At 46.2% G+C, this 25,716-nt stretch overlaps 18 non-coding genes across 18 annotated transcripts; 12 read left to right on the top strand and 6 right to left on the bottom strand.

Annotated features, from left to right (window-relative positions):
- Window positions 1-1,572: 1,572 nt before the first annotated feature.
- trnat-agu (transfer RNA threonine (anticodon AGU)) lies at window positions 1,573-1,646 on the top strand. Its single transcript has one exon. It is a non-coding gene; the product is annotated as a tRNA-Thr (tRNA).
- Window positions 1,647-2,060: 414 nt separating this feature from the next.
- Window positions 2,061-2,134, top strand: trnat-ugu (transfer RNA threonine (anticodon UGU)). Its single transcript has one exon. It is a non-coding gene; the product is annotated as a tRNA-Thr (tRNA).
- Window positions 2,135-2,298: 164 nt separating this feature from the next.
- On the bottom strand, window positions 2,299-2,372 carry trnan-guu (transfer RNA asparagine (anticodon GUU)). Its single transcript has one exon. It is a non-coding gene; the product is annotated as a tRNA-Asn (tRNA).
- Window positions 2,373-3,933: 1,561 nt separating this feature from the next.
- On the top strand, window positions 3,934-4,007 carry trnat-agu (transfer RNA threonine (anticodon AGU)). Its single transcript has one exon. It is a non-coding gene; the product is annotated as a tRNA-Thr (tRNA).
- Window positions 4,008-4,451: 444 nt separating this feature from the next.
- On the top strand, window positions 4,452-4,525 carry trnat-ugu (transfer RNA threonine (anticodon UGU)). The gene has a single exon. It is a non-coding gene; the product is annotated as a tRNA-Thr (tRNA).
- Window positions 4,526-4,689: 164 nt separating this feature from the next.
- trnan-guu (transfer RNA asparagine (anticodon GUU)) lies at window positions 4,690-4,763 on the bottom strand. Its single transcript has one exon. It is a non-coding gene; the product is annotated as a tRNA-Asn (tRNA).
- Window positions 4,764-8,126: 3,363 nt separating this feature from the next.
- trnat-agu (transfer RNA threonine (anticodon AGU)) lies at window positions 8,127-8,200 on the top strand. Its single transcript has one exon. It is a non-coding gene; the product is annotated as a tRNA-Thr (tRNA).
- A 430-nt stretch (window positions 8,201-8,630) lies between these two features.
- trnat-ugu (transfer RNA threonine (anticodon UGU)) lies at window positions 8,631-8,704 on the top strand. Its single transcript has one exon. It is a non-coding gene; the product is annotated as a tRNA-Thr (tRNA).
- A 164-nt stretch (window positions 8,705-8,868) lies between these two features.
- trnan-guu (transfer RNA asparagine (anticodon GUU)) lies at window positions 8,869-8,942 on the bottom strand. Its single transcript has one exon. It is a non-coding gene; the product is annotated as a tRNA-Asn (tRNA).
- A 4,443-nt stretch (window positions 8,943-13,385) lies between these two features.
- trnat-agu (transfer RNA threonine (anticodon AGU)) lies at window positions 13,386-13,459 on the top strand. Its single transcript has one exon. It is a non-coding gene; the product is annotated as a tRNA-Thr (tRNA).
- Window positions 13,460-13,883: 424 nt separating this feature from the next.
- On the top strand, window positions 13,884-13,957 carry trnat-ugu (transfer RNA threonine (anticodon UGU)). The gene has a single exon. It is a non-coding gene; the product is annotated as a tRNA-Thr (tRNA).
- Window positions 13,958-14,121: 164 nt separating this feature from the next.
- On the bottom strand, window positions 14,122-14,195 carry trnan-guu (transfer RNA asparagine (anticodon GUU)). The gene has a single exon. It is a non-coding gene; the product is annotated as a tRNA-Asn (tRNA).
- A 1,565-nt stretch (window positions 14,196-15,760) lies between these two features.
- On the top strand, window positions 15,761-15,834 carry trnat-agu (transfer RNA threonine (anticodon AGU)). The gene has a single exon. It is a non-coding gene; the product is annotated as a tRNA-Thr (tRNA).
- A 349-nt stretch (window positions 15,835-16,183) lies between these two features.
- trnat-ugu (transfer RNA threonine (anticodon UGU)) lies at window positions 16,184-16,257 on the top strand. Its single transcript has one exon. It is a non-coding gene; the product is annotated as a tRNA-Thr (tRNA).
- Window positions 16,258-16,421: 164 nt separating this feature from the next.
- On the bottom strand, window positions 16,422-16,495 carry trnan-guu (transfer RNA asparagine (anticodon GUU)). The gene has a single exon. It is a non-coding gene; the product is annotated as a tRNA-Asn (tRNA).
- Window positions 16,496-19,858: 3,363 nt separating this feature from the next.
- trnat-agu (transfer RNA threonine (anticodon AGU)) lies at window positions 19,859-19,932 on the top strand. Its single transcript has one exon. It is a non-coding gene; the product is annotated as a tRNA-Thr (tRNA).
- Window positions 19,933-20,356: 424 nt separating this feature from the next.
- On the top strand, window positions 20,357-20,430 carry trnat-ugu (transfer RNA threonine (anticodon UGU)). Its single transcript has one exon. It is a non-coding gene; the product is annotated as a tRNA-Thr (tRNA).
- A 164-nt stretch (window positions 20,431-20,594) lies between these two features.
- On the bottom strand, window positions 20,595-20,668 carry trnan-guu (transfer RNA asparagine (anticodon GUU)). Its single transcript has one exon. It is a non-coding gene; the product is annotated as a tRNA-Asn (tRNA).
- Between the last annotated feature and the right edge of the window lie 5,048 nt (window positions 20,669-25,716).

Genomic DNA, 25,716 nt, shown 5'->3' with positions numbered 1-25,716 from the left:
CCATTGGGGGTGCGATAGCAAGCAAGAGAGTTAGATATCAAGAGTCATAGATAGATAATTGGATGGATGGATGGATGGACGGCAAGGCAAGCATCTGATTGACAGTGGTCCGTGATCTGCTGTTATGCTACTTTGCTTCTGACCATTGGGGGAGCGATAGCAAGCAAGAGAGTTAGATGTCAAGAGTCATAGATAGATAGATAGACAGATGGATGGATGGACGGCAAGGCAAGCACCTGATTGACAGTGGTCCGTGATCTGCTGTTATGCTACTATGCTACTGACCATTGGGGGAGCGATAGCAAGCAAGAGAGTTAGATATCGAGAGTCATTGATAGATAGATAGATAGATGGATGGATGGACGGCAAGGCAAGCATCTGATTGACAGTGGTCCGTGATCTGCTGTTATGCTACAATGCTACTGACCATTGGGGGAGCGATAGCATGCAAGAGAGTTAGATATCAAGAGTCATAGATAGATAGATAGATAGATGGATGGATGGACGGCAAGGCAAGCATCTGATTGACAGTGGTCCGTGATCTGCTGTTATGCTACAATGCTACTGACCATTGGGGGAGCGATAGCAAGCAAGAGAGTTAGATATCGAGAGTCATAGATAGATAGATAGATAGATGGATGGATGGACGGCAAGGCAAGCATCTGATTGACAGTGGTCCGTGATCTGCTGTTATGCTACAATGCTACTGACCATTGGGGGAGCGATAGCAAGCAAGAGAGTTAGATATCAAGAGTCATAGATAGATAGATAGATGGATGGATGGACGGCAAGGCAAGCATCTGATTGACAGTGGTCCGTGATCTGCTGTTATGATACTATGCTACTGACCATTGGGGGAGCGATAGCAAGCAAGAGAGTTAGATATCAAGAGTCATAGATAGATAGATAGATAGATGGATGGATGGACGGCAAGGCAAGCATCTGATTGACAGTGGTCCGTGATCTGCTGTTATGCTACAATGCTACTGACCATTGGGGGAGCGATAGCAAGCAAGAGAGTTAGATATCGAGAGTCATAGATAGATAGATAGATAGATGGATGGATGGACGGCAAGGCAAGCATCTGATTGACAGTGGTCCGTGATCTGCTGTTATGCTACAATGCTACTGACCATTGGGGGAGCGATAGCAAGCAAGAGAGTTAGATATCAAGAGTCATAGATAGATAGATAGATGGATGGATGGACGGCAAGGCAAGCATCTGATTGACAGTGGTCCGTGATCTGCTGTTATGATACTATGCTACTGACCATTGGGGGAGCGATAGCAAGCAAGAGAGTTAGATATCAAGAGTCATAGATAGATAGATGGATGGATGGATGGATGGACGGCAAGGCAAGCATCTGATTGACAGTGGTCCGTGATCTGCTGTTATGCTACTTTGCTTCTGACCATTGGGGGAGCGATAGCAAGCAAGAGAGTTAGATGTCAAGAGTCATAGATAGATAGATAGATAGATGGATGGATGGATGGACGGCAAGGCAAGCACCTGATTGACAGTGGTCCGTGATCTGCTGTTATGCTACTATCAGCAGCAGCAGCGGCAGATTTGGCGCCGTGGCTTAGTTGGTTAAAGCGCCTGTCTAGTAAACAGGAGGTCCTGGGTTCAAATCCCAGCGGTGCCTTAGGCGGGCTTTCTGTGCTCCTTGCGAAGCTTGTGCTTCCGCTTTGTCGACCATCAGTTTTAGCAAGATAGGCTTATCGTAAAGCCATCAGAGGACGTAATGAACCGGAAAGCCAACTGGACAGACGCCGGTTTGTAAAGAAGAACCAGAACCCAAAGGACACGCGCTACGGCCAACGTCCAATTCCCATTGCCGCCCCTGGACAGTCGCAACAGGGAGCTTGTTGCTCCCGTCAACCTTACGTTTTCACCTCTGTGTGCTTCCTTTGTTGCAGCCTGCATCCAGATTTTGTTTTGTTTTGTTTTGTTTTGTTTTGTTTTGTTTTGTTTTGTTTTGTTTTGTTTTGTTTTGTTTTGTTTTGTTTTGTTTTTTGCCTTATGCCTGAGTGTAGGCACTGGGGAATGGGAGAGTCCTGGCACCGTGGCTTAGTTGGTCAAAGCACCTGTCTTGTAAACAGGAAACACTGGGTTCGACTCCCAGCAGTGCCTTGGTTTATGTTGGCCTAGGCAATGGAAAGGAAGTTTCTAAACGCTCAATACATTTTTGCAAGATGGCCGTCCACAGCAAGCAGCTTAAGGTTACTGTAGCCACAGTCTGGCAAGCTGTCCGCCAGAAGTAGAAACAATAACAAGGGGCGGGGGGAAAAGTGGGCCGTCCCTGGGTGGATTCGAACCACCATCCTTTTGGTTAACAGCCAAACGCGCTGACCGATTGCGCCACAGTGACAGACAGAGGTGTTTTGGTTGCTGCAGTCGTGCAGTTCCTTCACAGTTGCCAAAAATCATTTCCAGCACACGATTTTCTTTGTCGTTGAATGCAACATACGTGACCATTGGGGGAGCGATAGCAAGCAAGAGAGTTAGATATCGAGAGTCATAGATAGATAGATAGATAGATAGATAGATAGATAGATAGATAGATAGATAGATAGATGGATGGACGGCAAGGCAAGCATCTGATTGACAGTGGTCCGTGATCTGCTGTTATGATACTATGCTACTGACCATTGGGGGAGCGATAGCAAGCAAGAGAGTTAGATATCAAGAGTCATAGATAGATAGATGGATGGATGGATGGATGGACGGCAAGGCAAGCATCTGATTGACAGTTGTCCGTGATCTGCTGTTATGCTACTTTGCTTCTGACCATTGGGGGAGCGATAGCAAGCAAGAGAGTTAGATGTCAAGAGTCATAGATAGATAGATAGACAGATGGATGGATGGACGGCAAGGCAAGCACCTGATTGACAGTGGTCCGTGATCTGCTGTTATGCTACTATGCTACTGACCATTGGGGGAGCGATAGCAAGCAAGAGAGTTAGATATCGAGAGTCATTGATAGATAGATAGATAGATGGATGGATGGACGGCAAGGCAAGCATCTGATTGACAGTGGTCCGTGATCTGCTGTTATGCTACAATGCTACTGACCATTGGGGGAGCGATAGCAAGCAAGAGAGTTAGATATCAAGAGTCATAGATAGATAGATAGATAGATGGATGGATGGATGGACGGCAAGGCAAGCATCTGATTGACAGTGGTCCGTGATCTGCTGTTATGCTACAATGCTACTGACCATTGGGGGAGCGATAGCAAGCAAGAGAGTTAGATATCGAGAGTCATAGATAGATAGATAGATAGATGGATGGATGGACGGCAAGGCAAGCATCTGATTGACAGTGGTCCGTGATCTGCTGTTATGCTACAATGCTACTGACCATTGGGGGAGCGATAGCAAGCAAGAGAGTTAGATATCAAGAGTCATAGATAGATAGATAGATGGATGGATGGACGGCAAGGCAAGCATCTGATTGACAGTGGTCCGTGATCTGCTGTTATGATACTATGCTACTGACCATTGGGGGAGCGATAGCAAGCAAGAGAGTTAGATATCAAGAGTCATAGATAGATAGATGGATGGATGGATGGATGGACGGCAAGGCAAGCATCTGATTGACAGTGGTCCGTGATCTGCTGTTATGCTACTTTGCTTCTGACCATTGGGGGAGCGATAGCAAGCAAGAGAGTTAGATGTCAAGAGTCATAGATAGATAGATAGACAGATGGATGGATGGATGGCAAGGCAAGCACCTGATTGACAGTGGTCCGTGATCTGCTGTTATGCTACTATGCTACTGACCATTGGGGGAGCGATAGCAAGCAAGAGAGTTAGATATTGAGAGTCATAGATAGATGGATGGATGGATGGACGGCAAGGCAAGAACCTGATTGACAGCGGTCCGTGATCTGCTGTTATTCTACTATCAGCAGCAGCAGCGGCAGATTTGGCACCGTGGCTTAGTTGTTTAAAGCGCCTGTCTAGTAAACAGGAGGTCCTGGGTTCAAATCCCAGCGGTGCCTTAGGCGGGCTTTCTGTGCTCCTTGCGAAGCTTGTGCTTCCGCTTTGTCGACCATCAGTTTTAGCAAGATAGGCTTATCGTAAAGCCATCAGAGGACGTAATGAACCGGAAAGCCAACTGGACAGACGCCGGTTTGTAAAGAAGAACCAGAACCCAAAGGACACGCGCTACGGCCAACGTCCAATTCCCATTGCCGCCCCTGGACAGTCGCAACAGGGAGCTTGTTGCTCCCGTCAACCTTACGTTTTCACCTCTGTGTGCTTCCTTTGTTGCAGTCTGCATCCAGATTTTGTTTTGTTTTGTTTTGTTTTGTTTTGTTTTGTTTTGTTTTGTTTTGTTTTGTTTTGTTTTGTTTTGTTTTGTTTTGTTTTGTTTTGTTTTGTTTTGTTTTGTTTTGTTTTTTGCCTTACGCCTGAGTGTAGGCACTGGGGAATGGGAGAGTCCTGGCACCGTGGCTTAGTTGGTCAAAGCACCTGTCTTGTAAACAGGAAACCCTGGGTTCGACTCCCAGCAGTGCCTTGGTTTATGTTGGCCTAGGCAATGGAAAGGAAGTTTCTAAACGCTCAATACATTTTTGCAAGATGGCCATCCACAGCAAGCAGCTTAAGGTTACTGTAGCCACAGTCTGGCAAGCTGTCCGCCAGAAGTAGAAACAATAACAAGGGGCGGGGGGAAAAGTGGGCCGTCCCTGGGTGGATTCGAACCACCATCCTTTTGGTTAACAGCCAAACGCGCTGACCGATTGCGCCACAGAGACAGACAGAGGAGTGTTGGTTGCTGCAGTCATGCAGTTCCTTCACAGTTGCCAAAAATCATTTCCAGCACACGATTTTCTTTGTCGTTGAATGCAACATACGTGACCATTGGGGGAGCGATAGCAAGCAAGAGAGTTAGATATCGAGAGTCATAGATAGATAGATAGATAGATGGATGGATGGACGGCAAGGCAAGCATCTGATTGACAGTGTTCCGTGATCTGCTGTTATGCTACTATGCTACTGACCATTGGGGGAGCGATAGCAAGCAAGAGAGTTAGATAACAAGAGTCATAGATAGATAGATGGATGGATGGATGGACGGCAAGGCAAGCATCTGATTGACAGTGGTCCGTGATCTGCTGTTATGCTACTATGCTACTGACCATTGGGGGAGCGATAGCAAGTAAGAGAGTTAGATATCGAGAGTCATTGATAGATAGATAGATAGATGGATGGATGGACGGCAAGGCAAGCATCTGATTGACAGTGGTCCGTGATCTGCTGTTATGCTACAATGCTACTGACCATTGGGGGAGCGATAGCAAGCAAGAGAGTTAGATATCAAGAGTCATAGATAGATAGATAGATAGATGTATGGATGGACGGCAAGGCAAGCATCTGATTGACAGTGGTCCGTGATCTGCTGTTATGCTACAATGCTACTGACCATTGGGGGAGCGATAGCAAGCAAGAGAGTTAGATATCAAGAGTCATAGATAGATAGATAGATAGATGGATGGATGGACGGCAAGGCAAGCATCTGATTGACAGTGGTCCGTGATCTGCTGTTATGCTACTTTGCTTCTGAGCATTGGGGGAGCGATAGCAAGCAAGAGAGTTAGATGTCAAGAGTCATAGATAGATAGATAGACAGATGGATGTATGGACGGCAAGGCAAGCACCTGATTGACAGTGGTCCGTGATCTGCTGTTATGCTACTATGCTACTGACCATCGGGGGAGCGATAGCAAGCAAGAGAGTTAGATATCGAGAGTCATTGATAGATAGATAGATGGATGGATGGACGGCAAGGCAAGCATCTGATTGACAGTGGTCCGTGATCTGCTGTTATGCTACAATGCTACTGACCATTGGGGGAGCGATAGCAAGCAAGAGAGTTAGATATCAAGAGTCATAGATAGATGGATGGATGGACGGCAAGGCAAGCATCTGATTGACAGTGGTCCGTGATCTGCTGTTATGCTACAATGCTACTGACCATTGGGGGAGCGATAGCAAGCAAGAGAGTTAGATATCAAGAGTCATAGATAGATAGATAGATAGATGGATGGATGGACGGCAAGGCAAGCATCTGATTGACAGTGGTCCGTGATCTGCTGTTATGCTACAATGCTACTGACCATTGGGGGAGCGATAGCAAGCAAGAGAGTTAGATATCAAGAGTCATAGATAGATAGATAGATAGATGGATGGATGGACGGCAAGGCAAGCATCTGATTGACAGTGGTCCGTGATCTGCTGTTATGCTACAATGCTACTGACCATTGGGGGAGCGATAGCAAGCAAGAGAGTTAGATATCAAGAGTCATAGATAGATAGATAGATAGATGGATGGATGGACGGCAAGGCAAGCATCTGATTGACAGTGGTCCGTGATCTGCTGTTATGCTACTATGCTACTGACCATTGGGGGAGCGATAGCAAGTAAGAGAGTTAGATATCGAGAGTCATTGATAGATTGATAGATAGATGGATGGATGGATGGACGGCAAGGCAAGCATCTGATTGACAGTGGTCCGTGATCTGCTGTTATGCTACTATGCTACTGACCATTGGGGGAGCGATAGCAAGCAAGAGAGTTAGATATCGAGAGTCATAGATAGATAGATAGATAGATGGATGGATGGACGGCAAGGCAAGCATCTGATTGACAGTGGTCCGTGATCTGCTGTTATGCTACTATGCTACTGACCATTGGGGGAGCGATAGCAAGCAAGAGAGTTAGATATCGAGAGTCATTGATAGATAGATAGATAGATGGATGGATGGATGGACGGCAAGGCAAGCATCTGAGTGACAGTGGTCCGTGATCTGCTGTTATGCTACTATGCTACTGACCATTGGGGGAGCGATAGCAAGCAAGAGAGTTAGATATCAAGAGTCATAGATAGATAGATAGATAGATGGATGGATGGACGGCAAGGCAAGCATCTGATTGACAGTGGTCCGTGATCTGCTGTTATGCTACTATGCTACTGACCATTGGGGGAGCGATAGCAAGCAAGAGAGTTAGATATCAAGAGTCATAGATAGATAGATGGATGGATGGATGGATGGACGGCAAGGCAAGCATCTGATTGACAGTGGTCCGTGATCTGCTGTTATGCTACTTTGCTTCTGACCATTGGGGGAGCGATAGCAAGCAAGAGAGTTAGATATCAAGAGTCATAGATAGATAGATGGATGGATGGATGGATGGACGGCAAGGCAAGCATCTGATTGACAGTGGTCCGTGATCTGCTGTTATGCTACAATGCTACTGACCATTGGGGGAGCGATAGCAAGCAAGAGAGTTAGATATCAAGAGTCATAGATAGATAGATAGATAGATGGATGGATGGACGGCAAGGCAAGCATCTGATTGACAGTGGTCCGTGATCTGCTGTTATGCTACAATGCTACTGACCATTGGGGGAGCGATAGCAAGCAAGAGAGTTAGATATCAAGAGTCATAGATAGATAGATAGATAGATGGATGGATGGACGGCAAGGCAAGCATCTGATTGACAGTGGTCCGTGATCTGCTGTTATGCTACAATGCTACTGACCATTGGGGGAGCGATAGCAAGCAAGAGAGTTAGATATCAAGAGTCATAGATAGATAGATAGATAGATGGATGGATGGACGGCAAGGCAAGAATCTGATTGACAGTGGTCTGTGATCTGCTGTTATGATACTATGCTTCTGACCATTGGGGGAGCGATAGCAAGCAAGAGAGTTAGATATCAAGAGTCATAGATAGATAGATGGATGGATGGATGGATGGACGGCAAGGCAAGCATCTGATTGACAGTGGTCCGTGATCTGCTGTTATGCTACTTTGCTTCTGACCATTGGGGGAGCGATAGCAAGCAAGAGAGTTAGATGTCAAGAGTCATAGATAGATAGATAGACAGATGGATGGATGGATGGCAAGGCAAGCACCTGATTGACAGTGGTCCGTGATCTGCTGTTATGCTACTATGCTACTGACCATTGGGGGAGCGATAGCAAGCAAGAGAGTTAGATATTGAGAGTCATAGATAGATGGATGGATGGATGGATGGCAAGGCAAGAACCTGATTGACAGCGGTCCGTGATCTGCTGTTATTCTACTATCAGCAGCAGCAGCGGCAGATTTGGCGCCGTGGCTTAGCTGGTTAAAGCGCCTGTCTAGTAAACAGGAGGTCCTGGGTTCAAATCCCAGCGGTGCCTTAGGCGGGCTTTCTGTGCTCCTTGCGAAGCTTGTGCTTCCGCTTTGTCGACCATCAGTTTTAGCAAGATAGGCTTATCGTAAAGCCATCAGAGGACGTAATGAACCGGAAAGCCAACTGGACAGACGCCGGTTTGTAAAGAAGAACCAGAGCCCAAAGGACACGCGCTACGGCCAACGTCCAATTCCCATTGCCGCCCCTGGACAGTCGCAACAGGGAGCTTGTTGCTCCCGTCAACCTTACGTTTTCACCTCTGTGTGCTTCCTTTGTTGCAGTCTGCATCCAGATTTTGTTTTGTTTTGTTTTGTTTTGTTTTGTTTTGTTTTGTTTTGTTTTGTTTTGTTTTGTTTTGTTTTGTTTTGTTTTGTTTTGTTTTGTTTTGTTTTGTTGCCTTACGCCTGAGTGTAGGCACTGGGGAATGGGAGAGTCCTGGCACCGTGGCTTAGTTGGTCAAAGCGCCTGTCTTGTAAACAGGAAACCCTGGGTTCGACTCCCAGCAGTGCCTTGGTTTATGTTGGCCTAGGCAATGGAAAGGAAGTTTCTAAACGCTCAATACATTTTTGCAAGATGGCCATCCACAGCAAGCAGCTTAAGGTTACTGTAGCCACAGTCTGGCAAGCTGTCCGCCAGAAGTAGAAACAATAACAAGGGGCGGGGGGAAAAGTGGGCCGTCCCTGGGTGGATTCAAACCACCATCCTTTTGGTTAACAGCCAAACACGCTGACCGATTGCGCCACAGAGACAGACAGAGGTGTTGTGGTTGCTGCAGTCGTGCAGTTCCTTCACAGTTGCCAAAAATCATTTCCAGCACACGATTTTCTTTGTTGTTGAATGCAACATACGTGACCATTGGGGGAGCGATAGCAAGCAAGAGAGTTAGATATCGAGAGTCATAGATAGATAGATAGATAGATGGATGGATGGACGGCAAGGCAAGCATCTGATTGACAGTGGTCCGTGATCTGCTGTTATGCTACTATGCTACTGACCATTGGGGGAGCGATAGCAAGCAAGAGAGTTAGATATCGAGAGTTAGATATCGAGAGTCATAGATAGATAGATAGATAGATGGATGGATGGACGGCAAGGCAAGCATCTGATTGACAGTGGTCCGTGATCTGCTGTTATGCTACTATGCTACTGACCATTGGGGGAGCGATAGCAAGTAAGAGAGTTAGATATCGAGAGTCATTGATAGATAGATAGATAGATGGATGGATGGATGGACGGCAAGGCAAGCATCTGATTGACAGTGGTCCGTGATCTGCTGTTATGCTACTATGCTACTGACCATTGGGGGAGCGATAGCAAGTAAGAGAGTTAGATATCGAGAGTCATTGATAGATTGATAGATAGATGGATGGATGGATGGACGGCAAGGCAAGCATCTGATTGACAGTGGTCCGTGATCTGCTGTTATGCTACTATGCTACTGACCATTGGGGGAGCGATAGCAAGCAAGAGAGTTAGATATCGAGAGTCATAGATAGATAGATAGATAGATGGATGGATGGACGGCAAGGCAAGCATCTGATTGACAGTGGTCCGTGATCTGCTGTTATGCTACTATGCTACTGACCATTGGGGGAGCGATAGCAAGTAAGAGAGTTAGATATCGAGAGTCATTGATAGATAGATAGATAGATGGATGGATGGATGGACGGCAAGGCAAGCATCTGATTGACAGTGGTCCGTGATCTGCTGTTATGCTACTATGCTACTGACCATTGGGGGAGCGATAGCAAGTAAGAGAGTTAGATATCGAGAGTCATTGATAGATTGATAGATAGATGGATGGATGGATGGACGGCAAGGCAAGCATCTGATTGACAGTGGTCCGTGATCTGCTGTTATGCTACTATGCTACTGACCATTGGGGGAGCGATAGCAAGCAAGAGAGTTAGATATCGAGAGTCATAGATAGATAGATAGATAGATGGATGGATGGACGGCAAGGCAAGCATCTGATTGACATTGGTCCGTGATCTGCTGTTATGCTACAATGCTACTGACCATTGGGGGAGCGATAGCAAGCAAGAGAGTTAGATATCAAGAGTCATAGATAGATAGATAGATAGATGGATGGATGGACGGCAAGGCAAGCATCTGATTGACAGTGGTCCGTGATCTGCTGTTATGCTACTATGCTACTGACCATTGGGGGAGCGATAGCAAGCAAGAGAGTTAGATATCGAGAGTCATTGATAGATAGATAGATAGATGGATGGATGGATGGACGGCAAGGCAAGCATCTGAGTGACAGTGGTCCGTGATCTGCTGTTATGCTACTATGCTACTGACCATTGGGGGAGCGATAGCAAGCAAGAGAGTTAGATATCAAGAGTCATAGATAGATAGATAGATAGATGGATGGATGGACGGCAAGGCAAGCATCTGATTGACAGTGGTCCGTGATCTGCTGTTATGCTACTATGCTACTGACCATTGGGGGAGCGATAGCAAGTAAGAGAGTTAGATATCGAGAGTCATTGATAGATAGATAGATAGATGGATGGATGGATGGACGGCAAGGCAAGCATCTGATTGACAGTGGTCCGTGATCTGCTGTTATGCTACTATGCTACTGACCATTGGGGGAGCGATAGCAAGTAAGAGAGTTAGATATCGAGAGTCATTGATAGATTGATAGATAGATGGATGGATGGATGGACGGCAAGGCAAGCATCTGATTGACAGTGGTCCGTGATCTGCTGTTATGCTACTATGCTACTGACCATTGGGGGAGCGATAGCAAGCAAGAGAGTTAGATATCGAGAGTCATAGATTGATAGATAGATAGATGGATGGATGGACGGCAAGGCAAGCATCTGATTGACAGTGGTCCGTGATCTGCTGTTATGCTACTATGCTACTGACCATTGGGGGAGCGATAGCAAGCAAGAGAGTTAGATATCGAGAGTCATAGATAGATAGATAGATAGATAGATGGATGGATGGACGGCAAGGCAAGCATCTGATTGACAGTGGTCCGTGATCTGCTGTTATGCTACTATGCTACTGACCATTGGGGGGGCGATAGCAAGCAAGAGAGTTAGATATCAAGAGTCATAGATAGATAGATAGATAGATGGATGGATGGACGGCAAAGCAAGCATCTGATTGACAGTGGTCCGTGATCTGCTGTTATGCTACTATGCTACTGACCATTGGGGGAGCGATAGCAAGCAAGAGAGTTAGATATCGAGAGTCATTGATAGATAGATAGATAGATGGATGGATGGATGGACGGCAAGGCAAGCATCTGATTGACAGTGGTCCGTGATCTGCTGTTATGCTACTATGCTACTGACCATTGGGGGAGCGATAGCAAGTAAGAGAGTTAGATATCGAGAGTCATTGATAGATTGATAGATAGATGGATGGATGGATGGACGGCAAGGCAAGCATCTGATTGACAGTGGTCCGTGATCTGCTGTTATGCTACTATGCTACTGACCATTGGGGGAGCGATAGCAAGCAAGAGAGTTAGATATCGAGAGTCATAGATAGATAGATAGATAGATGGATGGATGGACGGCAAGGCAAGCATCTGATTGACATTGGTCCGTGATCTGCTGTTATGCTACAATGCTACTGACCATTGGGGGAGCGATAGCAAGCAAGAGAGTTAGATATCAAGAGTCATAGATAGATAGATAGATAGATGGATGGATGGACGGCAAGGCAAGCATCTGATTGACAGTGGTCCGTGATCTGCTGTTATGCTACTATGCTACTGACCATTGGGGGAGCGATAGCAAGCAAGAGAGTTAGATATCGAGAGTCATTGATAGATAGATAGATAGATGGATGGATGGATGGACGGCAAGGCAAGCATCTGAGTGACAGTGGTCCGTGATCTGCTGTTATGCTACTATGCTACTGACCATTGGGGGAGCGATAGCAAGCAAGAGAGTTAGATATCAAGAGTCATAGATAGATAGATAGATAGATGGATGGATGGACGGCAAGGCAAGCATCTGATTGACAGTGGTCCGTGATCTGCTGTTATGCTACTATGCTACTGACCATTGGGGGAGCGATAGCAAGTAAGAGAGTTAGATATCGAGAGTCATTGATAGATAGATAGATAGATGGATGGATGGATGGACGGCAAGGCAAGCATCTGATTGACAGTGGTTCGTGATCTGCTGTTATGCTACTATGCTACTGACCATTGGGGGAGCGATAGCAAGTAAGAGAGTTAGATATCGAGAGTCATTGATAGATTGATAGATTGATAGATAGATGGATGGATGGACGGCAAGGCAAGCATCTGATTGACAGTGGTCCGTGATCTGCTGTTATGCTACTATGCTACTGACCATTGGGGGAGCGATAGCAAGCAAGAGAGTTAGATATCGAGAGTCATAGATTGATAGATAGATGGATGGATGGACGGCAAGGCAAGCATCTGATTGACAGTGGTCCGTGATCTGCTGTTATGATACTATGCTACTGACCATTGGGGGAGCGATAGCAAGCAAGAGAGTTAGATATCAAGAGTCATAGATAGATAGATAGATAGATGGATGGATGGACGGCAAGGCAAGCATCTGATTGACAGTGGTCCGTGATCTGCTGTTATGCTACAATGCTACTGACCATTGGGGGAGCGATAGCAAGCAAGAGAGTTAGATATCGAGAGTCATAGATAGATAGATAGATAGATGGATGGATGGACGGCAAGGCAAGCATCTGATTGACAGTGGTCCGTGATCTGCTGTTATGCTACAATGCTACTGACCATTGGGGGAGCGATAGCAAGCAAGAGAGTTAGATATCAAGAGTCATAGATAGATAGATAGATGGATGGATGGACGGCAAGGCAAGCATCTGATTGACAGTGGTCCGTGATCTGCTGTTATGATACTATGCTACTGACCATTGGGGGAGCGATAGCAAGCAAGAGAGTTAGATATCAAGAGTCATAGATAGATAGATGGATGGATGGATGGATGGACGGCAAGGCAAGCATCTGATTGACAGTGGTCCGTGATCTGCTGTTATGCTACTTTGCTTCTGACCATTGGGGGAGCGATAGCAAGCAAGAGAGTTAGATGTCAAGAGTCATAGATAGATAGATAGATAGATGGATGGATGGATGGACGGCAAGGCAAGCACCTGATTGACAGTGGTCCGTGATCTGCTGTTATGCTACTATCAGCAGCAGCAGCGGCAGATTTGGCGCCGTGGCTTAGTTGGTTAAAGCGCCTGTCTAGTAAACAGGAGGTCCTGGGTTCAAATCCCAGCGGTGCCTTAGGCGGGCTTTCTGTGCTCCTTGCGAAGCTTGTGCTTCCGCTTTGTCGACCATCAGTTTTAGCAAGATAGGCTTATCGTAAAGCCATCAGAGGACGTAATGAACCGGAAAGCCAACTGGACAGACGCCGGTTTGTAAAGAAGAACCAGAACCCAAAGGACACGCGCTACGGCCAACGTCCAATTCCCATTGCCGCCCCTGGACAGTCGCAACAGGGAGCTTGTTGCTCCCGTAAACCTTACGTTTTCACCTCTGTGTGCTTCCTTTGTTGCAGCCTGCATCCAGATTTTGTTTTGTTTTGTTTTGTTTTGTTTTGTTTTGTTTTGTTTTGTTTTGTTTTGTTTTGTTTTGTTTTGTTTTGTTTTGTTTTGTTTTGTTTTTTGCCTTATGCCTGAGTGTAGGCACTGGGGAATGGGAGAGTCCTGGCACCGTGGCTTAGTTGGTCAAAGCGCCTGTCTTGTAAACAGGAAACACTGGGTTCGACTCCCAGCAGTGCCTTGGTTTATGTTGGCCTAGGCAATGGAAAGGAAGTTTCTAAACGCTCAATACATTTTTGCAAGATGGCCGTCCACAGCAAGCAGCTTAAGGTTACTGTAGCCACAGTCTGGCAAGCTGTCCGCCAGAAGTAGAAACAATAACAAGGGGCGGGGGGAAAAGTGGGCCGTCCCTGGGTGGATTCGAACCACCATCCTTTTGGTTAACAGCCAAACGCGCTGACCGATTGCGCCACAGTGACAGACAGAGGTGTTTTGGTTGCTGCAGTCGTGCAGTTCCTTCACAGTTGCCAAAAATCATTTCCAGCACACGATTTTCTTTGTCGTTGAATGCAACATACGTGACCATTGGGGGAGCGATAGCAAGCAAGAGAGTTAGATATCGAGAGTCATAGATAGATAGATAGATAGATAGATAGATAGATAGATAGATAGATAGATAGATAGATAGATGGATGGACGGCAAGGCAAGCATCTGATTGACAGTGGTCCGTGATCTGCTGTTATGATACTATGCTACTGACCATTGGGGGAGCGATAGCAAGCAAGAGAGTTAGATATCAAGAGTCATAGATAGATAGATGGATGGATGGATGGATGGACGGCAAGGCAAGCATCTGATTGACAGTTGTCCGTGATCTGCTGTTATGCTACTTTGCTTCTGACCATTGGGGGAGCGATAGCAAGCAAGAGAGTTAGATGTCAAGAGTCATAGATAGATAGATAGACAGATGGATGGATGGACGGCAAGGCAAGCACCTGATTGACAGTGGTCCGTGATCTGCTGTTATGCTACTATGCTACTGACCATTGGGGGAGCGATAGCAAGCAAGAGAGTTAGATATCGAGAGTCATTGATAGATAGATAGATAGATGGATGGATGGACGGCAAGGCAAGCATCTGATTGACAGTGGTCCGTGATCTGCTGTTATGCTACAATGCTACTGACCATTGGGGGAGCGATAGCAAGCAAGAGAGTTAGATATCAAGAGTCATAGATAGATAGATAGATAGATGGATGGATGGATGGACGGCAAGGCAAGCATCTGATTGACAGTGGTCCGTGATCTGCTGTTATGCTACAATGCTACTGACCATTGGGGGAGCGATAGCAAGCAAGAGAGTTAGATATCGAGAGTCATAGATAGATAGATAGATAGATGGATGGATGGACGGCAAGGCAAGCATCTGATTGACAGTGGTCCGTGATCTGCTGTTATGCTACAATGCTACTGACCATTGGGGGAGCGATAGCAAGCAAGAGAGTTAGATATCAAGAGTCATAGATAGATAGATAGATGGATGGATGGACGGCAAGGCAAGCATCTGATTGACAGTGGTCCGTGATCTGCTGTTATGATACTATGCTACTGACCATTGGGGGAGCGATAGCAAGCAAGAGAGTTAGATATCAAGAGTCATAGATAGATAGATGGATGGATGGATGGATGGACGGCAAGGCAAGCATCTGATTGACAGTGGTCCGTGATCTGCTGTTATGCTACTTTGCTTCTGACCATTGGGGGAGCGATAGCAAGCAAGAGAGTTAGATGTCAAGAGTCATAGATAGATAGATAGACAGATGGATGGATGGATGGCAAGGCAAGCACCTGATTGACAGTGGTCCGTGATCTGCTGTTATGCTACTATGCTACTGACCATTGGGGGAGCGATAGCAAGCAAGAGAGTTAGATATTGAGAGTCATAGATAGATGGATGGATGGATGGACGGCAAGGCAAGAACCTGATTGACAGCGGTCCGTGATCTGCTGTTATTCTACTATCAGCAGCAGCAGCGGCAGATTTGGCACCGTGGCTTAGTTGTTTAAAGCGCCTGTCTAGTAAACAGGAGGTCCTGGGTTCAAATCCCAGCGGTGCCTTAGGCGGGCTTTCTGTGCTCCTTGCGAAGCTTGTGCTTCCGCTTTGTCGACCATCAGTTTTAGCAAGATAGGCTTATCGTAAAGCCATCAGAGGACGTAATGAACCGGAAAGCCAACTGGACAGACGCCGGTTTGTAAAGAAGAACCAGAACCCAAAGGACACGCGCTACGGCCAACGTCCAATTCCCATTGCCGCCCCTGGACAGTCGCAACAGGGAGCTTGTTGCTCCCGTCAACCTTAGGTTTTCACCTCTGTGTGCTTCCTTTGTTGCAGCCTGCATCCAGATTTTGTTTTGTTTTGTTTTTTGCCTTACGCCTGAGTGTAGGCACTGGGGAATGGGAGAGTCCTGGCACCGTGGCTTAGTTGGTCAAAGCACCTGTCTTGTAAACAGGAAACCCTGGGTTCGACTCCCAGCAGTGCCTTGGTTTATGTTGGCCTAGGCAATGGAAAGGAAGTTTCTAAACGCTCAATACATTTTTGCAAGATGGCCATCCACAGCAAGCAGCTTAAGGTTACTGTAGCCACAGTCTGGCAAGCTGTCCGCCAGAATTAGAAACAATAACAAGGGGCGGGGGGAAAAGTGGGCCGTCCCTGGGTGGATTCGAACCACCATCCTTTTGGTTAACAGCCAAACGCGCTGACCGATTGCGCCACAGAGACAGACAGAGGAGTGTTGGTTGCTGCAGTCATGCAGTTCCTTCACAGTTGCCAAAAATCATTTCCAGCACACGATTTTCTTTGTCGTTGAATGCAACATACGTGACCATTGGGGGAGCGATAGCAAGCAAGAGAGTTAGATATCGAGAGTCATAGATAGATAGATAGATAGATGGATGGATGGACGGCAAGGCAAGCATCTGATTGACAGTGTTCCGTGATCTGCTGTTATGCTACTATGCTACTGACCATTGGGGGAGCGATAGCAAGCAAGAGAGTTAGATAACAAGAGTCATAGATAGATAGATGGATGGATGGATGGACGGCAAGGCAAGCATCTGATTGACAGTGGTCCGTGATCTGCTGTTATGCTACTATGCTACTGACCATTGGGGGAGCGATAGCAAGTAAGAGAGTTAGATATCGAGAGTCATTGATAGATAGATAGATAGATGGATGGATGGACGGCAAGGCAAGCATCTGATTGACAGTGGTCCGTGATCTGCTGTTATGCTACAATGCTACTGACCATTGGGGGAGCGATAGCAAGCAAGAGAGTTAGATATCAAGAGTCATAGATAGATAGATAGATAGATGTATGGATGGACGGCAAGGCAAGCATCTGATTGACAGTGGTCCGTGATCTGCTGTTATGCTACAATGCTACTGACCATTGGGGGAGCGATAGCAAGCAAGAGAGTTAGATATCAAGAGTCATAGATAGATAGATAGATAGATGGATGGATGGACGGCAAGGCAAGCATCTGATTGACAGTGGTCCGTGATCTGCTGTTATGCTACTTTGCTTCTGAGCATTGGGGGAGCGATAGCAAGCAAGAGAGTTAGATGTCAAGAGTCATAGATAGATAGATAGACAGATGGATGTATGGACGGCAAGGCAAGCACCTGATTGACAGTGGTCCGTGATCTGCTGTTATGCTACTATGCTACTGACCATCGGGGGAGCGATAGCAAGCAAGAGAGTTAGATATCGAGAGTCATTGATAGATAGATAGATGGATGGATGGACGGCAAGGCAAGCATCTGATTGACAGTGGTCCGTGATCTGCTGTTATGCTACAATGCTACTGACCATTGGGGGAGCGATAGCAAGCAAGAGAGTTAGATATCAAGAGTCATAGATAGATGGATGGATGGACGGCAAGGCAAGCATCTGATTGACAGTGGTCCGTGATCTGCTGTTATGCTACAATGCTACTGACCATTGGGGGAGCGATAGCAAGCAAGAGAGTTAGATATCAAGAGTCATAGATAGATAGATAGATAGATGGATGTTTGGACGGCAAGGCAAGCATCTGATTGACAGTGGTCCGTGATCTGCTGTTATGCTACAATGCTACTGACCATTGGGGGAGCGATAGCAAGCAAGAGAGTTAGATATCAAGAGTCATAGATAGATAGATAGATAGATGGATGGATGGACGGCAAGGCAAGCATCTGATTGACAGTGGTCCGTGATCTGCTGTTATGCTACAATGCTACTGACCATTGGGGGAGCGATAGCAAGCAAGAGAGTTAGATATCAAGAGTCATAGATAGATAGATAGATAGATGGATGGATGGACGGCAAGGCAAGCATCTGATTGACAGTGGTCCGTGATCTGCTGTTATGCTACTATGCTACTGACCATTGGGGGAGCGATAGCAAGTAAGAGAGTTAGATATCGAGAGTCATTGATAGATTGATAGATAGATGGATGGATGGATGGACGGCAAGGCAAGCATCTGATTGACAGTGGTCCGTGATCTGCTGTTATGCTACTATGCTACTGACCATTGGGGGAGCGATAGCAAGCAAGAGAGTTAGATATCGAGAGTCATAGATAGATAGATAGATAGATGGATGGATGGACGGCAAGGCAAGCATCTGATTGACAGTGGTCCGTGATCTGCTGTTATGCTACTATGCTACTGACCATTGGGGGAGCGATAGCAAGCAAGAGAGTTAGATATCGAGAGTCATTGATAGATAGATAGATAGATGGATGGATGGATGGACGGCAAGGCAAGCATCTGAGTGACAGTGGTCCGTGATCTGCTGTTATGCTACTATGCTACTGACCATTGGGGGAGCGATAGCAAGCAAGAGAGTTAGATATCAAGAGTCATAGATAGATAGATAGATAGATGGATGGATGGACGGCAAGGCAAGCATCTGATTGACAGTGGTCCGTGATCTGCTGTTATGCTACTATGCTACTGACCATTGGGGGAGCGATAGCAAGCAAGAGAGTTAGATATCAAGAGTCATAGATAGATAGATGGATGGATGGATGGATGGACGGCAAGGCAAGCATCTGATTGACAGTGGTCCGTGATCTGCTGTTATGCTACTTTGCTTCTGACCATTGGGGGAGCGATAGCAAGCAAGAGAGTTAGATATCAAGAGTCATAGATAGATAGATGGATGGATGGATGGATGGACGGCAAGGCAAGCATCTGATTGACAGTGGTCCGTGATCTGCTGTTATGCTACAATGCTACTGACCATTGGGGGAGCGATAGCAAGCAAGAGAGTTAGATATCAAGAGTCATAGATAGATAGATAGATAGATGGATGGATGGACGGCAAGGCAAGCATCTGATTGACAGTGGTCCGTGATCTGCTGTTATGCTACAATGCTACTGACCATTGGGGGAGCGATAGCAAGCAAGAGAGTTAGATATCAAGAGTCATAGATAGATAGATAGATAGATGGATGGATGGACGGCAAGGCAAGCATCTGATTGACAGTGGTCCGTGATCTGCTGTTATGCTACAATGCTACTGACCATTGGGGGAGCGATAGCAAGCAAGAGAGTTAGATATCAAGAGTCATAGATAGATAGATAGATAGATGGATGGATGGACGGCAAGGCAAGAATCTGATTGACAGTGGTCTGTGATCTGCTGTTATGATACTATGCTTCTGACCATTGGGGGAGCGATAGCAAGCAAGAGAGTTAGATATCAAGAGTCATAGATAGATAGATGGATGGATGGATGGATGGACGGCAAGGCAAGCATCTGATTGACAGTGGTCCGTGATCTGCTGTTATGCTACTTTGCTTCTGACCATTGGGGGAGCGATAGCAAGCAAGAGAGTTAGATGTCAAGAGTCATAGATAGATAGATAGACAGATGGATGGATGGATGGCAAGGCAAGCACCTGATTGACAGTGGTCCGTGATCTGCTGTTATGCTACTATGCTACTGACCATTGGGGGAGCGATAGCAAGCAAGAGAGTTAGATATTGAGAGTCATAGATAGATGGATGGATGGATGGATGGCAAGGCAAGAACCTGATTGACAGCGGTCCGTGATCTGCTGTTATTCTACTATCAGCAGCAGCAGCGGCAGATTTGGCGCCGTGGCTTAGCTGGTTAAAGCGCCTGTCTAGTAAACAGGAGGTCCTGGGTTCAAATCCCAGCGGTGCCTTAGGCGGGCTTTCTGTGCTCCTTGCGAAGCTTGTGCTTCCGCTTTGTCGACCATCAGTTTTAGCAAGATAGGCTTATCGTAAAGCCATCAGAGGACGTAATGAACCGGAAAGCCAACTGGACAGACGCCGGTTTGTAAAGAAGAACCAGAGCCCAAAGGACACGCGCTACGGCCAACGTCCAATTCCCATTGCCGCCCCTGGACAGTCGCAACAGGGAGCTTGTTGCTCCCGTCAACCTTACGTTTTCACCTCTGTGTGCTTCCTTTGTTGCAGTCTGCATCCAGATTTTGTTTTGTTTTGTTTTGTTTTGTTTTGTTTTGTTTTGTTTTGTTTTGTTTTGTTTTGTTTTGTTTTGTTTTGTTTTGTTTTGTTTTGTTTTTTGCCTTACGCCTGAGTGTAGGCACTGGGGAATGGGAGAGTCCTGGCACCGTGGCTTAGTTGGTCAAAGCGCCTGTCTTGTAAACAGGAAACCCTGGGTTTGACTCCCAGCAGTGCCTTGGTTTATGTTGGCCTAGGCAATGGAAAGGAAGTTTCTAAACGCTCAATACATTTTTGCAAGATGGCCATCCACAGCAAGCAGCTTAAGGTTACTGTAGCCACAGTCTGGCAAGCTGTCCGCCAGAAGTAGAAACAATAACAAGGGGCGGGGGGAAAAGTGGGCCGTCCCTGGGTGGATTCAAACCACCATCCTTTTGGTTAACAGCCAAACACGCTGACCGATTGCGCCACAGAGACAGACAGAGGTGTTGTGGTTGCTGCAGTCGTGCAGTTCCTTCACAGTTGCCAAAAATCATTTCCAGCACACGATTTTCTTTGTTGTTGAATGCAACATACGTGACCATTGGGGGAGCGATAGCAAGCAAGAGAGTTAGATATCGAGAGTCATAGATAGATAGATAGATAGATGGATGGATGGACGGCAAGGCAAGCATCTGATTGACAGTGGTCCGTGATCTGCTGTTATGCTACTATGCTACTGACCATTGGGGGAGCGATAGCAAGCAAGAGAGTTAGATATCGAGAGTCATAGATAGATAGATAGATAGATGGATGGATGGACGGCAAGGCAAGCATCTGATTGACAGTGGTCCGTGATCTGCTGTTATGCTACTATGCTACTGACCATTGGGGGAGCGATAGCAAGTAAGAGAGTTAGATATCGAGAGTCATTGATAGATAGATAGATAGATGGATGGATGGATGGACGGCAAGGCAAGCATCTGATTGACAGTGGTCCGTGATCTGCTGTTATGCTACTATGCTACTGACCATTGGGGGAGCGATAGCAAGTAAGAGAGTTAGATATCGAGAGTCATTGATAGATTGATAGATAGATGGATGGATGGATGGACGGCAAGGCAAGCATCTGATTGACAGTGGTCCGTGATCTGCTGTTATGCTACTATGCTACTGACCATTGGGGGAGCGATAGCAAGCAAGAGAGTTAGATATCGAGAGTCATAGATAGATAGATAGATAGATGGATGGATGGACGGCAAGGCAAGCATCTGATTGACAGTGGTCCGTGATCTGCTGTTATGCTACTATGCTACTGACCATTGGGGGAGCGATAGCAAGTAAGAGAGTTAGATATCGAGAGTCATTGATAGATAGATAGATAGATGGATGGATGGATGGACGGCAAGGCAAGCATCTGATTGACAGTGGTCCGTGATCTGCTGTTATGCTACTATGCTACTGACCATTGGGGGAGCGATAGCAAGTAAGAGAGTTAGATATCGAGAGTCATTGATAGATTGATAGATAGATGGATGGATGGATGGACGGCAAGGCAAGCATCTGATTGACAGTGGTCCGTGATCTGCTGTTATGCTACTATGCTACTGACCATTGGGGGAGCGATAGCAAGCAAGAGAGTTAGATATCGAGAGTCATAGATAGATAGATAGATAGATGGATGGATGGACGGCAAGGCAAGCATCTGATTGACATTGGTCCGTGATCTGCTGTTATGCTACAATGCTACTGACCATTGGGGGAGCGATAGCAAGCAAGAGAGTTAGATATCAAGAGTCATAGATAGATAGATAGATAGATGGATGGATGGACGGCAAGGCAAGCATCTGATTGACAGTGGTCCGTGATCTGCTGTTATGCTACTATGCTACTGACCATTGGGGGAGCGATAGCAAGCAAGAGAGTTAGATATCGAGAGTCATTGATAGATAGATAGATAGATGGATGGATGGATGGACGGCAAGGCAAGCATCTGAGTGACAGTGGTCCGTGATCTGCTGTTATGCTACTATGCTACTGACCATTGGGGGAGCGATAGCAAGCAAGAGAGTTAGATATCAAGAGTCATAGATAGATAGATAGATAGATGGATGGATGGACGGCAAGGCAAGCATCTGATTGACAGTGGTCCGTGATCTGCTGTTATGCTACTATGCTACTGACCATTGGGGGAGCGATAGCAAGTAAGAGAGTTAGATATCGAGAGTCATTGATAGATAGATAGATAGATGGATGGATGGATGGACGGCAAGGCAAGCATCTGATTGACAGTGGTCCGTGATCTGCTGTTATGCTTCTATGCTACTGACCATTGGGGGAGCGATAGCAAGTAAGAGAGTTAGATATCGAGAGTCATTGATAGATTGATAGATAGATGGATGGATGGATGGACGGCAAGGCAAGCATCTGATTGACAGTGGTCCGTGATCTGCTGTTATGCTACTATGCTACTGACCATTGGGGGAGCGATAGCAAGCAAGAGAGTTAGATATCGAGAGTCATAGATTGATAGATAGATAGATGGATGGATGGACGGCAAGGCAAGCATCTGATTGACAGTGGTCCGTGATCTGCTGTTATGCTACTATGCTACTGACCATTGGGGGAGCGATAGCAAGCAAGAGAGTTAGATATCGAGAGTCATAGATAGATAGATAGATAGATAGATGGATGGATGGACGGCAAGGCAAGCATCTGATTGACAGTGGTCCGTGATCTGCTGTTATGCTACTATGCTACTGACCATTGGGGGGGCGATAGCAAGCAAGAGAGTTAGATATCAAGAGTCATAGATAGATAGATAGATAGATGGATGGATGGACGGCAAAGCAAGCATCTGATTGACAGTGGTCCGTGATCTGCTGTTATGCTACTATGCTACTGACCATTGGGGGAGCGATAGCAAGCAAGAGAGTTAGATATCGAGAGTCATTGATAGATAGATAGATAGATGGATGGATGGATGGACGGCAAGGCAAGCATCTGATTGACAGTGGTCCGTGATCTGCTGTTATGCTACTATGCTACTGACCATTGGGGGAGCGATAGCAAGTAAGAGAGTTAGATATCGAGAGTCATTGATAGATTGATAGATAGATGGATGGATGGATGGACGGCAAGGCAAGCATCTGATTGACAGTGGTCCGTGATCTGCTGTTATGCTACTATGCTACTGACCATTGGGGGAGCGATAGCAAGCAAGAGAGTTAGATATCGAGAGTCATAGATAGATAGATAGATAGATGGATGGATGGACGGCAAGGCAAGCATCTGATTGACATTGGTCCGTGATCTGCTGTTATGCTACAATGCTACTGACCATTGGGGGAGCGATAGCAAGCAAGAGAGTTAGATATCAAGAGTCATAGATAGATAGATAGATAGATGGATGGATGGACGGCAAGGCAAGCATCTGATTGACAGTGGTCCGTGATCTGCTGTTATGCTACTATGCTACTGACCATTGGGGGAGCGATAGCAAGCAAGAGAGTTAGATATCGAGAGTCATTGATAGATAGATAGATAGATGGATGGATGGATGGACGGCAAGGCAAGCATCTGAGTGACAGTGGTCCGTGATCTGCTGTTATGCTACTATGCTACTGACCATTGGGGGAGCGATAGCAAGCAAGAGAGTTAGATATCAAGAGTCATAGATAGATAGATAGATAGATGGATGGATGGACGGCAAGGCAAGCATCTGATTGACAGTGGTCCGTGATCTGCTGTTATGCTACTATGCTACTGACCATTGGGGGAGCGATAGCAAGTAAGAGAGTTAGATATCGAGAGTCATTGATAGATAGATAGATAGATGGATGGATGGATGGACGGCAAGGCAAGCATCTGATTGACAGTGGTCCGTGATCTGCTGTTATGCTACTATGCTACTGACCATTGGGGGAGCGATAGCAAGTAAGAGAGTTAGATATCGAGAGTCATTGATAGATTGATAGATTGATAGATAGATGGATGGATGGACGGCAAGGCAAGCATCTGATTGACAGTGGTCCGTGATCTGCTGTTATGCTACTATGCTACTGACCATTGGGGGAGCGATAGCAAGCAAGAGAGTTAGATATCGAGAGTCATAGATTGATAGATAGATAGATGGATGGATGGACGGCAAGGCAAGCATCTGATTGACAGTGGTCCGTGATCTGCTGTTATGCTACTATGCTACTGACCATTGGGGGAGCGATAGCAAGCAAGAGAGTTAGATATCGAGAGTCATAGATAGATAGATAGATAGATAGATGGATGGATGGACGGCAAGGCAAGCATCTGATTGACAGTGGTCCGTGATCTGCTGTTATGCTACTATGCTACTGACCATTGGGGGGGCGATAGCAAGCAAGAGAGTTAGATATCAAGAGTCATAGATAGATAGATAGATAGATGGATGGATGGACGGCAAAGCAAGCATCTGATTGACAGTGGTCCGTGATCTGCTGTTATGCTACTATGCTACTGACCATTGGGGGAGCGATAGCAAGCAAGAGAGTTAGATATCGAGAGTCATTGATAGATAGATAGATAGATGGATGGATGGATGGACGGCAAGGCAAGCATCTGAGTGACAGTGGTCCGTGATCTGCTGTTATGCTACTATGCTACTGACCATTGGGGGAGCGATAGCAAGCAAGAGAGTTAGATATCAAGAGTCATAGATAGATAGATAGATAGATGGATGGATGGACGGCAAGGCAAGCATCTGATTGACAGTGGTCCGTGATCTGCTGTTATGCTACTATGCTACTGACCATTGGGGGAGCGATAGCAAGTAAGAGAGTTAGATATCGAGAGTCATTGATAGATAGATAGATAGATGGATGGATGGATGGACGGCAAGGCAAGCATCTGATTGACAGTGGTCCGTGATCTGCTGTTATGCTACTATGCTACTGACCATTGGGGGAGCGATAGCAAGTAAGAGAGTTAGATATCGAGAGTCATTGATAGATTGATAGATAGATGGATGGATGGATGGACGGCAAGGCAAGCATCTGATTGACAGTGGTCCGTGATCTGCTGTTATGCTACTATGCTACTGACCATTGGGGGAGCGATAGCAAGCAAGAGAGTTAGATATCGAGAGTCATAGATAGATAGATAGATAGATGGATGGATGGACGGCAAGGCAAGCATCTGATTGACATTGGTCCGTGATCTGCTGTTATGCTACAATGCTACTGACCATTGGGGGAGCGATAGCAAGCAAGAGAGTTAGATATCAAGAGTCATAGATAGATAGATAGATAGATGGATGGATGGACGGCAAGGCAAGCATCTGATTGACAGTGGTCCGTGATCTGCTGTTATGCTACTATGCTACTGACCATTGGGGGAGCGATAGCAAGCAAGAGAGTTAGATATCGAGAGTCATTGATAGATAGATAGATAGATGGATGGATGGATGGACGGCAAGGCAAGCATCTGAGTGACAGTGGTCCGTGATCTGCTGTTATGCTACTATGCTACTGACCATTGGGGGAGCGATAGCAAGCAAGAGAGTTAGATATCAA

The sequence above is a fragment of the Amia ocellicauda genome, chromosome 2, assembly GCF_036373705.1.
Source record: "Amia ocellicauda isolate fAmiCal2 chromosome 2, fAmiCal2.hap1, whole genome shotgun sequence".
NCBI classification, from domain to species: domain Eukaryota; kingdom Metazoa; phylum Chordata; class Actinopteri; order Amiiformes; family Amiidae; genus Amia; species Amia ocellicauda.
Note: the sequence above shows the minus strand (reverse complement) of the source record. Positions and strands in the feature narration are given on the sequence as shown.